The following is a 13,295-nucleotide window of genomic DNA, read 5'->3' on the forward strand; positions in this document are numbered from 1 at the left end:
GCCAACTCTCAGAGGAAGTACTTAATGGGATCAGGGCTGAATATCTTGATGATTGAGTTTCATTCTTTATTCAAATATGCATCAGGCTCTCATCACTCAACTCTGCTGTCCACTCATGTTATTATCCTGGCTTTTAATTTCCATATATCATAGGAGAGTACAACAAATGCTACCCACCTACCCTACTTACCCACTGCCTCCCTCCCTTACACCAGCCTCTGTCCTCTCCACTGAGGTTACCAAGACCACCTAATTGTCAAGCCCAATGGCTTTTTCTCATTCTTTATTTTCCTTGCCCTTTCTAAAGCATGATACTGGTCATTACCCCTTCCTCACCCTTGAAAGTCTTACCCTGCAGTGTCTTCAACCCCAACAAGTCTAAGCTGAAGTCATCATCATCCCCAACCAATGCGATTTTAGGGCCTCACTTATGAAATTATGAATTATCATGCCAGTCTGTTTTCACTTTTATGTTTAAGGTACAGATATTAAGAGATATGTTCATACTCAGGAAGGGTATATACACCCCAGAACACTGACTGTGGTCTCCAGGGGTGGGATTGTGGGTGGCTTCTATTTGATTTTTCATCCTTTTCAGTGGCTTTCAACATGTCCTCTGTGACCATGTGTTACTTTTATAACCATGAAAAACAGGACCTGTTTTCTCTTTCATCTTTTCATTTATGAGTATGAGGAGATTGGGGTTCCACTCTTTACCCTTTCTGGGGGCCCCCAGTATACCCCTTAGGCTTTGAAAAGAAGGCATTCTGGGACGTCCTTGTAAAAATCCATGAGGTCATAGAAGGTAAAGTGAACTGCAAACGGTGATTCTGTTTTAATTATGTACAAGTGTCAGGTAACATGGAACTTTTAATAAAGGCCTTCGGAGAGTTGATGATTACGGCTGTTGTTAAACTGTTGTCAAGTCGGAGCAGGGAACCCAGGTACCTAGTCTGGCCTCGAGCCACTGCTCCAGTCCAGCCCTGTCGCCTGTCAACATGTTGTCAAGCTGAGCCTGGGCCGGAGGATCACCACCCAGCCATGGGGGAAGCGACTGTTCCTTGAACTTTGCTTCAGACCCGCCTGCCGGGGTCTCGGGAGGGAAGCGCTCACCTCTAGCCCAAATGAACTGGAGTTTCAGAAAAACCACAGTCTCAGGGCCTGAACTTTGTATTTCTTGGACTGCCAGAATCCCTGGTTGCAAGGGCCATGGGAGTCCCCAAAATGTGAAGGGGAAACCAGCCAGCCAGAGGAACTCAGAGATCTTGTGGCTGGAGTGTCTGTCTGAGAGTGCCTTTGGATGTATGGCCCAATGTGCGGGGAGCATGTGAAGGTGGGTGATCCAGAACGAGGAGGCCAGGCCCCCTCTGAGGCTGCCATTCCAAGAAACTCCCCTGCACCAGACTGAATGTGTGAAATCCCTCTCGTTCTGGACACGATCCTGAGCCAATTGCTGGGGTTTCCAGGGTGATATTTGATAAGTGCAAATGGGCTGAAAATATTCTCGGGTTTGGACAATTAGTGGTGGCCGCCAAGGCTCATCTCACCGCCTCCAGATCCCGCCAGTGGTTGCAGTGGCCAGGCCAGGCCAGTGCTGGTCCTGGACCACTTCGGCCCTGCTGTAATGTCTGCAGAGGAAAGCAGGGTCTGGATCCATGTCCTCATGGGAACACGTTTCCTGCAGCCCTTCCTCGGCCCTGTCCAGGCAGAGAGACAGCAGTGTCCCCCAAATGCCCCATGGCCGCACCATGGCCCCCAGCCAGGCTGCCCTCTTTGCCCTTTTAATTACCACAGGTCTGAGCTGGAAGAAATCTTAGTGTTCATGGACCCAGCCTTCAAGATCCCTGAGGACAGGGCAGGGCTGGCTCTGGTCTCTGTACCTTCTTCTCAGAGCCCAGCACACTGTAGGACTCCATAAGTCGGTGGAGAGTGAGTGAACTGACTCCTTTGTTCTTGTGTTAGACCTGCAAAGAGTGATGCTTTGCACAAGTCACAGCTTCCTCTGTCCCCTCAGTTTTTCAGTAGGATAAGCCCACTGCTGTGTGTTCCCTTCCTGACTCTCAGTTTCCTTGGCAGCCACACCCTACAGCTCCCCAGATGCCCCAGAGTGGCTGGTGCAGAGGCCACAGTCCCTGTCACCAGTGTTTCAGGAGAAGCGTCTACAGCTAGGCTTTACTGACATCAGCCTCTGTTCGGTATCTGTAACAGTATCACGAACTTATAGAGCTTGGCTTAAAACAACAGACATTTATTCTCCCATAGCTCTAAAGCCTAGAAGTCTGAAAGCAAGGTGTGGGCAGGGTTAGTTCCTTCTGAAGGCTCTTAAGGATCTGTTCCAGGCCTCTCTCCCAGCTTCGGGTGGTCACCAGCCATCCTTGGTCTCCAGCTGCATCATCAGTCTGATCTCTGCCTCTGTTGTCGCATGGTCTCTTCCCTGTGTGTCTCTCCTCTTCTTACAAGGACAGCAGTCATATTGTATTAGGGGCTCACCCTGCTCCGGTATGACCTCATCTTAATTAATTTTACCTGCAATGACCCTATTTGCAAATAAATTCATGGTCTGAGATTCCAAGAAGAACATGAATTTTAGGGGGACACTTTCCAACCCAGAATGTCTTCCTGCCCCTTCCCAGCAAAGTTCTGTCTTGCTCTCCACTCCACGTCCCACAACCTCACTGCCCTTTCTTTTAGTTAGGGGCACAGGCTTCTAGAATACAGTCTCATCTGCCCACTAGTCTAAGCAGCAGTTGGAAGGTAGAGGGGAGGGAGCTGTCTGTCCGTCACTGTTTCCCCTCCTTGGACATAAACACTCTGGGGTTCCCTGAACTCCCAAGTCTGAAACATCATAAGTCAGTGTACTCAGCCCACACCGTACATCAGAATCACCCAGGAAGGTCTTCAAAGCCATGGAGTACTGACCACACGCCCAGGACTCTGGCTTACTCAGTCAGGGCGGGACCTGGCCTAGGTGTGTTTCAAAAGCTCATCAGGCGACAATGTGAAGCTTGGGATGAGAACAGCTCTCTCCTTAGGAAAGGGAACGCAGCCCCCTCACACCCACCCCAACCCTCCTACATTTAATAGCAATATAGGTTTCTGCAGCTCACTGCCTGGTGGTCCTCGAACCCCCATTAGAAAACTCTCCTACCCACTACCCAAGAGACAGGAGAGAGTAAATATGCTCATACTTTGGGGAGGGGGTACCTAAAACAGATAGCAAGGACAAAACACCCCTGAAGTTTCCTGTTTGAAAGTTTGAATTTTGCATCCTCTTCTACAGTCTAACCATTTTATTTTTACAATTTTTTAAATTTGATTTTTTTCCTCCAGAAATATCCAATGCAGAAATGAAGATGTGCTGTGTTTTAAACTGTCGCTTTATAAACTCCTTGACACATTATTAGTTTCCCCTGAGTTTCCAGACTTTTGAAAAGCCCAGCCACAGAGTCAGAGGGGACAGTAGTTGATCTGTTTAAACTTTGGAAGGAATTGCAGCTTACAGAGGAAAGCCTGCGCCCAGAGAGATTAGGTATCTCACCCAAGATCACACAGTTTGTTATTAACTGAGTGGGAACTATACCTCAGGACCCACCTTTTCCACTGCACTGACCTAGGTCAACTGCTCGCTGTGTGACCTTGGGTAGATCTCTTTACCTCTCTGTGTCCGTTTTCCTGCCCATAAAATGCTGATGCTGTCTGTTCCACCTCAGATGAGAGTGTCTGTGTGGAAGCACTTCAAAATTACACGTAAAGGCAAAGCGCTGTAATTGTGGTGATTACAGCCGAATGCTTCTAGGCGAGGTGTGAAGATTCTAGCAAGAGCGACCCCTCCAGGGTCCTGCCTAGCAGGCCACTGTCCAAGGGAAGACAGCGTGGCACAGCCCACCCCTTTGAGCCAGCTGAGAGCCCCAGGTGAACTCCCAATGCTCCAGTCCCAGGGAAGGCTGAGGCCAGGGAGCTCACGCCCACACTGCATTTTGTGCCCCACTTTACATCTATATGATCAGCTCCAGCCTCAGCCCAAGGAACAAGCTAAGCATTTCCTGCCCAATCCTGAGGGTGTCTTTTAAAAAGGGTAAGTCATGGAAGAACGGGTGGCAAACAAGAGCAGTGCCAGCGTCTTCTCTCTCCTTTAACGAGGCCACAGAGACCCTCCCCCACAACCATCCCTTCCAGAGGAAGTGGGCGGCCAGCTGCTCCAGACCCCTCCCTCGCTGTCCCTGTCCCGGTCCAGGCCTGAGCAAGGCTCCTCAGCCCACGTCCGCCCTTTTCTGTTTATACTGAGAGATGAGCTTCTGCTGAGCTTAAGTGCAGTTCTGGCCCTTTTGTTTGTTTTTAAGTCGAGTTACAACTTTGCTTCTGGATTTATTGCACATTCCATTTATCTTCTTCTGCCCAAGGTCTCTGCACAAATCCTTTAGAGCGGTCCTCCCCCGTTGCGGACATATAGCCAGCGGCACGGGGAAGGGATGAGGAACACATAGACAATGGACAGACAGACACATGGGAGGATGCTCCCAAGAAGGGCCAGAGGCTGTCCCCTATGGCGCTGGGGAAAAAGAGCGAGGCTGGCAACACAGGATTGGCCGCAGGTCGCCAGGGAGGGCTAGGCCACAGGAAGGCCTGACCGACATCCTGCTCTCTTCCTGTAAAGTCTTCCATAGGGAGGAAGAGTGAAGCTAAAAGGCAAAGAAATCCCAGGCCTTGGTGGAGGGAATAAAGGAAAGGTTGGTTCTGACTTGGAGGGAGGGGGCCCATGGCGATTTCCCACAGAGGTGGTATGAGCTCAGCAGCTCCAAGGACCTGGAAGGACCGCACAGGGCCGTCCCGCGAGGGCTGTGAGCCTGAGGGCTGGCTGTGGACACGGGCCCACGGGTCCCACGCGGGCACGTGGAGGCCGAGTGGGAGGGCCCAGGGCCCCGCTGGGCACCAGCACAGCAGCTGAGAGTTGCCTGCCCTCTTCTTTCCTCCCCCGACACCACCGGCTCCACAAACTACTGATGAAGAGCAAACAACCACAAGCCGAAGCTCACCAGGGAGAGAAAGAGAATCAAACCAAACAACCGTGAGCCGGGTGTCCAGCCGTGCTGCCGGCCTGTCCTCCCAAGGCAGGAAGTGCTGACGGCTGGTCCTCGAAGATCCCCTTGTCTCAGGATGGGTACAGGGACACTCACCAGCTTCAAAATGGGCCTCGCAGTTTAGAGGGTTGTGGGGGGCGATCCCAAGGGCTGGGAAAGCGAGACCTGCTGAAACCTTGGCACCTAAGGGCTTGACCTCCAAATGATTTAACCTTCCCTGGTCTGGGAGAGCGGCTACAGGTGGCGGGTGACCTTAGAGTGCCCTTGAGCAGGCTGCAGCGGGGTGGGGCAGCGGGGCAGCTGCCCCAGGGTTCCCCTCTCATGCCCTCCCCTTCCTATCACAGACTAAAGGCATAAAACTCAGACCTCAGTATCCCAGCCCGTGACCCTGCTGAAAGAGCCTCAGGAAGTAGGGGTTGAGAGAACGAGAACAGGGCCAGCCTCTCTGCCTCCAGGAGCCTCCCTGGCCTCCAAACAGGTGCTGTCGCGAATGAGCGGAAGGACTTTCCCCAGGGTTTCCACAGGCCAGGGCCTGGGCTCTACCCCTTCCAGTGCCGCTGGGCCCTTCTCTCTCTCAGCACGCATAGATCTGCCACCAGACCAGCCTCCCCCTCCTCTGTGCTGGGGCCCCTCCTCATCTCTATGGCCTCCACTCTGCTCCATCTCAGCCATGTACCTGCCTGGCCCCTTTAGGCATCCCCAATTGCGCCTCTGAGAACTTCTCCGCTGATGGCTCTCGGACCCCAGCTTCCCCCTCCCACATCTTTCCTCTAACTCTCCCCTCTCCCCCTGTCTCTTGCGCCCCTACCCGGCCCCATGTCCCTTTAGGAGCTGGCCTTCCCACCAAGCTCTCATCTGCACCCTTAGGCCTCTTAGCCCCTCACCTGTCCCAGGCCCACCGGCCCATTCTGCAGCTTCCAGACCCTGCAGCGGGTGTGGGGAGCACAGCCGCCACCCCGGCTGCACAACTTACCCGAGTCCTGCTCTGCTCTCAGGCCAGCAAGTCAGCCAGACCACTGTCGCTGAGGCTTTTGCTCTCCTCAGACCCCCAGCCCCCATTTCTACCTTCTGTGTGCATGCTCTCTTGCTGCCCAGCTGACTGAGAAGGTCCAGGCCTTTCCTCAGGGACCCCCTGACTCTCCTTCCCCTACCTCACAGTTCCCTCCCTCATTCAGAGGGCAGCTGACATCCCCGCCTCTTTTGCAAAGTTAACTTCCTTCCCTGGTCCAACATGCCATCATCAGCCCCTGTCTCTTCAGGCCGTGCTGTCCCCTGTCCTCACTCCTGGATCGGAAGCTGCGTGTTAACAGGATTCCCTGTAATCCGAATGCACATTCACGTGTGAGAAGCATGCCCACGTCTTCCTTATCCTAAAATAACTCCCCTTGGCCCTGCTGTCTCTCAGTTCACCATCTTTTTGCTCTTGCTCCTTTATTACAAACTCCTTTACAGGGCCCATTACGCCCTCTGCTTCTACTTCCTCTCCTTAGGCCTTGGCAACTGGCTGCTGCTTCAGGGCCATTTTCACTGGCCTTCCTAACGACAGTGGCCCAGGAGCCACCCACCGCCCCCTCCTCACAGCGTGGCCCTCCTTCCACCACTACTCCTGGTTACTTCCTGCTGGGCTCCTGTTTTCCTCTCCCTCCTGGTGCTCTTTACCCCTGCTCCTCTGCCTGCCGGCCTCTCCTCGCAGCACACCCCCCACCGTCCATCTCACCATGTCCACATTTTTGACCAAGACTTCCATCAGCCCCAGATCTCTGGCTACTGAAATTTCCCCTTTTCCACCTGCCTACTGGCCATATATAACTCCCTGTAGACATCTCAAAATCTTTCTGCACAAAATGAAACTGATCATCTCCTCCAAAATCCATCTCTTCTCGAGATTACTTGTCTCTGTTTATGAATCTCCACCCTCCTCATTGCTCAGGCTCAAAACCCTCAAAATTGTCCTCATCTCCTTCCTCTCCCTCTCATCACACTTCTGATCAGCCTCTTGAAATCTTGCAGGAAAGCCTGCAGAATCTTCTTTGGCACTGTGTTTTATATCCCTCCTCCCCTCCACGTGGCTATCTAAATTCAGGTTGTTATCAAGTCTCTCCGGGACCTTTTCTCTCAGGCTCTGGGCTCCCCTCTCATGGTCCACCTGTGCTTGAACACAGACCTCACCATAGTGGTCTATCTCCCTTTCAGAAACCCATACGGACTCCACGCTGCTCACGGCCCCCCAGCTGGGAGAGGTCCTGGCCTGCCCTTCCAGCCCAGTCGTCGCTGCCATCACCTCTTGGCAGACAGTGACTAAAGACCTATGTGATGTGCATCTGCACTCTGATCATAGCCACATACTCTCTACTCTCAGAACCTGCCACCCTGTGCTCACCCAGTTTCCTGGCTTTTTTTTTTTTCCACTTGTTTTTCTGCCGGAGATGCCTCACCTTCTTTGGCCCCATTATTAGCACCTTATTTAACCCTACTCAAGGCTGAGCTCATAGCCCACCTCCTCCAAGAAGCCTATAGGATTCCAGAGCTAGGCTCAACCTCTCCCCTTCCCCATTCTCCCTTACAGTAGAGTTTGTTTCCCATTACGGCTGCGTCTGAGCGCATGTGTGCGTGTCTCATCTCCCTGGTTGTGTGGCCAAAGAACAGTACTTACTCAAATTTGTAGCTTACACATACTTAATAAGAGTTTCTTTTGCATTTGAATCTGGTCCTATTCTTTCATTTCCTAGATGATAAACCTGTGGCCAGAGTGGTCCCAAATCTTAGATGCTAGTCAGCGGCGGAAACACATCCTGGCCCCAATCTCCCGGTTTGGTACTTAGGAAATAAGGAATCCCAGGCTCAGTTGCCCAATGTCTGATTACACGTGCCCTCCACAGATGAACCCAACTGGCCTCAATTCTTCTCTTCCACCTGTAAACTGGGTAGACCAGAAGCAGAATAGAAAGAACTCGGACAAGTAGTCAAGGAGCAGCCAGGGGTCACCCAGCCTATTTTTCCAGCACCCCCAGGTCTACACTGAATATCCAACAGTGAGTATAAAACCCTGTTTCCTGAACCTCCAGGGCAACTGCTTTCTCATCTTTTTCAGCAAAGGGTGTAATCGTCTAACAATATCTCCAGTGAAAAATCTCTCTTCTCTTCTCTAAATCTTCCTCCTCTCTCTCCAACACTGACGCTCACAATAAATCTTTCCTCCAGCTGGGTCTTCTGCAGAGGTAGGAAGAGCTTCTCCTGCCTTCCTGACAGCGTCATCCTTACTGCAGGAGGACTTCTGAAGCTTGCTAGGCTAATGACTGAGGAAGAAATGCACTATCTAAAAATAAACAAATTAGCATGTTTAGTGAAAGTCAGGTAGGATACCACCTATCTGTGTGACCGTCCAAACTGGGCAGTCACACAGGAGATCTCACGGGGAACCTGGGGAAGCTAAGCTTTTTCACTTGACAAAGGTTTACATAGCTTTGTGCCTGGGCACCCCCACGTGGCTTGCACCCAGCCGGCCTCCAGATCTGGCCTGGACATCAGAGTGCCTGTGAGATTCACCTTCATTTTCCAGTCTCCTTGTTACCAGTCTGTCTGTGGCCTTACCTCAAATCCAGCAAAAGATTCTCATTTTCAGTAATAAGGAATTGGTTCATCCATCTTCACGAAAGCTGGTGGCAGGCTCTTGCGTGAGACTCATATCTTTGCAGTGGATTTCAAAGAACTGGCTGAGTAAATACAACAGTCGTGCCAATCTTCCAGGGCATGGATTGATTTAACTGCTGCTAGTCCCAGCAGAGGACATTTTGAAAGCCCTCTGCGCTGCATTGTACATAACATGGAACAGAAAAATAGTCACTTCCCTGAAGGAGCTTATGTTCTCCTTCAAGGTAAGTGGGAGCAGGCTGACCCGGGAAAGGGCACTCACAGCTGAACGCTTTTACTTGCGTGGAAAGTCCAGCTGTCTCGATGGGGCCCAGCAGACAGACTGACGAGGGGAGAATGTCTGTGTTTGGGATTGGGTTTGAAAAGTCTCCTGTTTGTAACACCCGATTTACGGAAGAGCAGACGGAATTTCCAGCTGTTGTCGCAGAGAGAGAGCCGTCCTGATTCTGACCCAGGTTGTTTTTGTGCTCTGGTCTCTCCTATCATTTTTCCTAGGCTGGTTACCCACTCAAACACCCAGGCCTATGGGCCAGCACTGGAACCAGATGACATTTTGCCATCAAGAAATTTAAATTGGCGGAGGGTATAGCTCAGTGGTAGAGCATGTGCTTAATAGCATGCATTAGGTCCTGGGTTCAATCCCCAGTACCTCCATTAAAAAAAAAAAGAAGAAATTTAAGTTGTAAAAAGACAAATGCTGTATGATTCTACTTATATAAGGTACCTAGAGTAGTCTAATTCATAGAGACAGAAAGTAGAATGGTGATTGCCAGGGCCTGGTCAAGGAGGAATGGGAAGCTCATGTTTAATGGATATACAGTTTCATTTTGGGAAGATGAAAAAGTTCTGGAGGTGGGTGGTGAAAAATGTGAGGGTATTTAATGTCACAGAATTGTTTACTTAAACTGGTTATGTTATGTATATTTGCCACAATAACGTAAGAAAAAAGAATTACAAGTGGGGACTCAGCCCTGGTCACAATACTGCTGAGAGAAGGCAGCCAAGTGACAGAATTCCCAGCCCTAAAGGGATGTGTGTGTGTGTGCATGTTGTGGGTGGGTGCGGCCCTGCAGGGGTGAAAACGGATGCACAAACAGCACGGTCAAGGAGGTGAGCACACTCGACCAAGCCATGTAACCTCTGGGCTCCCCACGACCAGTTTGGAAGTCATTCTGCATGATGCAAACCAGCAGCAAATTCTCAGTGGAAGCTGTTGTTTAAATGCCAAAAAGCCTGCATGATATCCTCGGAGGCTGGATGGGAGGCCTTTTCTCCATGACCTGTTCAAAAATGAATTTTGGTTGTTCTAAGAAAGGTTAGATTTTTGGATGGGGCTAGAGTTCAGGGCCTGCTGCGGTGTGGCCAGTTGTCATGTCTAATTTAGATGTAAGTGCCAAAGATCAAAAGGGTGGTAAATATGAAAATGCTTTTTGTAAACAGCAAAGTACCTCAGCATCATCTTTCATCCTTTCAGTGGAGCCTGGCTGTGGGAGCAAGTTAGCAATGGATTTTAAAGGACTCATACTGCGGGAAAGTTAGCACAGACCCTAAATACACGCTCACCTGCGCTGCCTGTTCAGGGTTCTTCTGGCTTTGAAGCAGCCCAGTAACAACCACGGCTGAGACGAAAATCAAAAGTCCTAGGAGCTAGACTTTTTGAGAAAATAGATTCTGTAGCCTTTGGGGAGAGGGGCCGAGTTAAATCAGGTATTCCTGAAAAGAGTAACACGTAAAGGCTTTATCAGTATCAACACTGGCGCATAAAGTCATTTCTGTCAGATCCTTATTCTTTTAAATTCACATATCATAAAACCCATCACTTTAAAAAGTGTATAACACAGTCGTTTTTAATATATTCACAAGATTGTGTAACGATCACTAGTATTTAATACAGACTATTTTCATCACCCCAGAAAGAAATACCATATCCATTAGCGGTCACTCCCCATTCCTCCCTCCCTCCCACAGTCCCTGGTAACCACTGATCTGCTGTCTGCCTCTATGGATTTACCTGTTCTTTACATTTCATATAAAGGGAATTATACAATATATGACCTTTTGTGTCTGGCCTCTTTCATTTACCATAATGTTTTCAAAATTCATCCAAGTTGCAGCATGTATGAGAATTTCATTCCTTTCTATGGCCGAATAAGGCTCTATTATATGGAGACACCACGTTTTGTTTATCAATTCATCTCTTGCACATTTTGGTTGCTTCTAATTGTTGGCTAATGTGAATAATGCTGCTATGAACATTTCATGGACAAGTGGGTGTAGAGATGTATTTTTTGTTCTCTTGGGTACATATCTAGGAGTGGAATTGCTGGGTCATATGGTTACTTCATGTTTAACTTTTAGAGGAACTGTCAAATTGCTTTCCAAAGCAGTCGTACCATTTTATATTCTCACCAGTAATATGTGAGAGTTCTAATCTCTTCACGTTCTTATAACACTTATTATTGTCTGTCTTTTTTATCATAGACATGCTAGGATGCGTGAAATGGTATCTCATTGTGATTTGTCTTGCATTTTCCTAATGACTAAAAATATTGTGCATCTTTTAATGTACTTATTGACCATTTGTACATCTTCTTTGGAGAAATGTCTATTCAAATCCTTTGCCTATTTTTAAAATGTGGGATGTTTGTCATTTTATTGTTGCAATGTCAGAGTTCTTTGTATGTTTTGGGTACATTTATCATATATGCGCTTTGCAAATATTTTTCCCATTTGATGAGTTGTCTTTTCACTTGATAGTATCCTTTGATGCACAAATGTTTTTAATTTTGATGAAGTCCAATTATTTTTTCTTTGTTTGTATTTTTGGGGTCATAGCTAAGAAACCACTGGCTAATCCGAGGTCACAAGATTTACACCTATATTTTCCTAAGAGTTTTATATTTTTAGCTCTTACATTTAGGTCTTTGATCTATTTTAAGTTAATTTTTGTATATAGTGTGAGGTATGGGTCCAACTTCTTTCTTTTCCATATGGACATCCATTTGTCTCAACACTATTTGTTGAAAAGAGTATTCTGTCCCCATTGAGTTGTCTTGATAAGCATGTCAAAAATGGATCTTTCTTTTCTGTTGTTGTTTTTTTTGGGGGGGGTTGTATTGGGTTTATTTGTTTATGCTTAGGTGAATTTTATGTTATCTGAATTAGATCTCAGTTTTTTTTTTAATGTTAAGATGATTGCATAGGTAAGAAAAAAATTTGACAATTGTAACTTGATTGGAGTAGCAACAGTTTTTGAGGGACTATAAGAAGATAATCCAGATTGTGTTGTTGGGTGCATGATTCAATAAATTAACTTACAATCATTGAATCCTACACTTAAAATATAAATTTTATAGTATGTAAATTGTACCTCAATAGATATATTTTTAATAAAATTTTTTAAAATTCCATTGAAACTCTGCTTTACAGAGTTTCTGCATCATATAAACTGATACATTATGCCTTCGTTTTCATTCATTAAAAAATAATTTTAAATTAGTTTTACATTGTCTTCTTTGACCCATGAGTTATTAAAAATATGTTTAACTTCCAAATATTTGAGTATTTTTCAAACACCTTTCTGTTTTTTATTTCTAATTGAATTATTTTGCGATGAGATTTCAAATTTTAAAAATTTGTTTAGTCTTTTTTCTTTTATGTCCCCAGTTGTAGACTATCTTGCTGAATGCCCCACAGGAAATTGAAATACGTATTGTTTCTGTTGAGTGGAGTTTTCTATAAATGTCAGTTAGGTCAAGTCGGTTGATGGTATTGTTCAGGTATTTATTTTTTCTGCCTAGTTGTTCTATCAGTTCCTGAGAGAGAAATGATGAAACATCAAACTATAATTGTGGATTTTTCTATTTCTTCCTTCAATTTGGTCAGTTTTGTTTCTTGTTTTAATGAAGCTCTATCAGTGGGGACACTGACACATTTAGGACTGTTATGTCTTCTTAAAAAACTTTTCTTTTTATCATCATGAAATTGTCCCTGTTGATAAAGTGGTCACATTTCTTGTCCTCAAATCTTTTTTGTTATTAACATAGTTATCCAGTTTCCTGATAAGTATTGCATGGTATATCTTTTTTTCATTCTTTTTCTTTTAAGCTATTTATGTTTTTACATTTAAAATTGGTTTCATTTAACAGGCTTTTTAAAATCCATTTTGATGATCTCTGCCCCTTAAATTGAAATATCTGGACAATTTGCATTTACTTACAAATACATGTAATGTACTCATAATATGTTTGGTTTAGGTCTGCCATCTTACTATTTGTTTTTTATTAGTCCCATCTGTTCTTTGTTCTCTTTTTCATCTTCCTTGCCTTCTTTTGGATTGGCAGTTCTTTTTATGATGTAATTTCAACATTGGCTTATCAGCTATACTTTCATGCCCTTTATGCTATTCTTTTATAAATTTTACTTATACGTGTGTTCTGAACTCCATAGTACTTTATTATTTTTTATTTAATATTTTAAAGAGATTCTTGAATGAACAAAAATTCTTTTATATTTATATTACTCATGTTTACCATTTCTGATATTCTTCATTCTTTTGTGTGAGTC

At 46.6% G+C, this 13,295-nt stretch overlaps 1 protein-coding gene and 1 non-coding gene across 2 annotated transcripts in view; both read left to right on the forward strand.

The window, feature by feature from the left end:
• RAD51B (RAD51 paralog B) overlaps nt 1-13,295 on the forward strand; it is a 697,181-nt gene that overhangs the window by 627,425 nt on the left and 56,461 nt on the right. The gene's annotated exons all lie outside the window — the stretch shown is intronic.
• TRNAI-AAU (transfer RNA isoleucine (anticodon AAU)) lies at nt 9,308-9,383 on the forward strand. Its single transcript is given in 2 exon segments — nt 9,308-9,344; nt 9,348-9,383. It is a non-coding gene; the product is annotated as a tRNA-Ile (tRNA).

Source organism: Camelus dromedarius, chromosome 5, assembly GCF_036321535.1.
Source record: "Camelus dromedarius isolate mCamDro1 chromosome 5, mCamDro1.pat, whole genome shotgun sequence".
Classification (NCBI taxonomy): Eukaryota; Metazoa; Chordata; class Mammalia; order Artiodactyla; family Camelidae; genus Camelus; species Camelus dromedarius.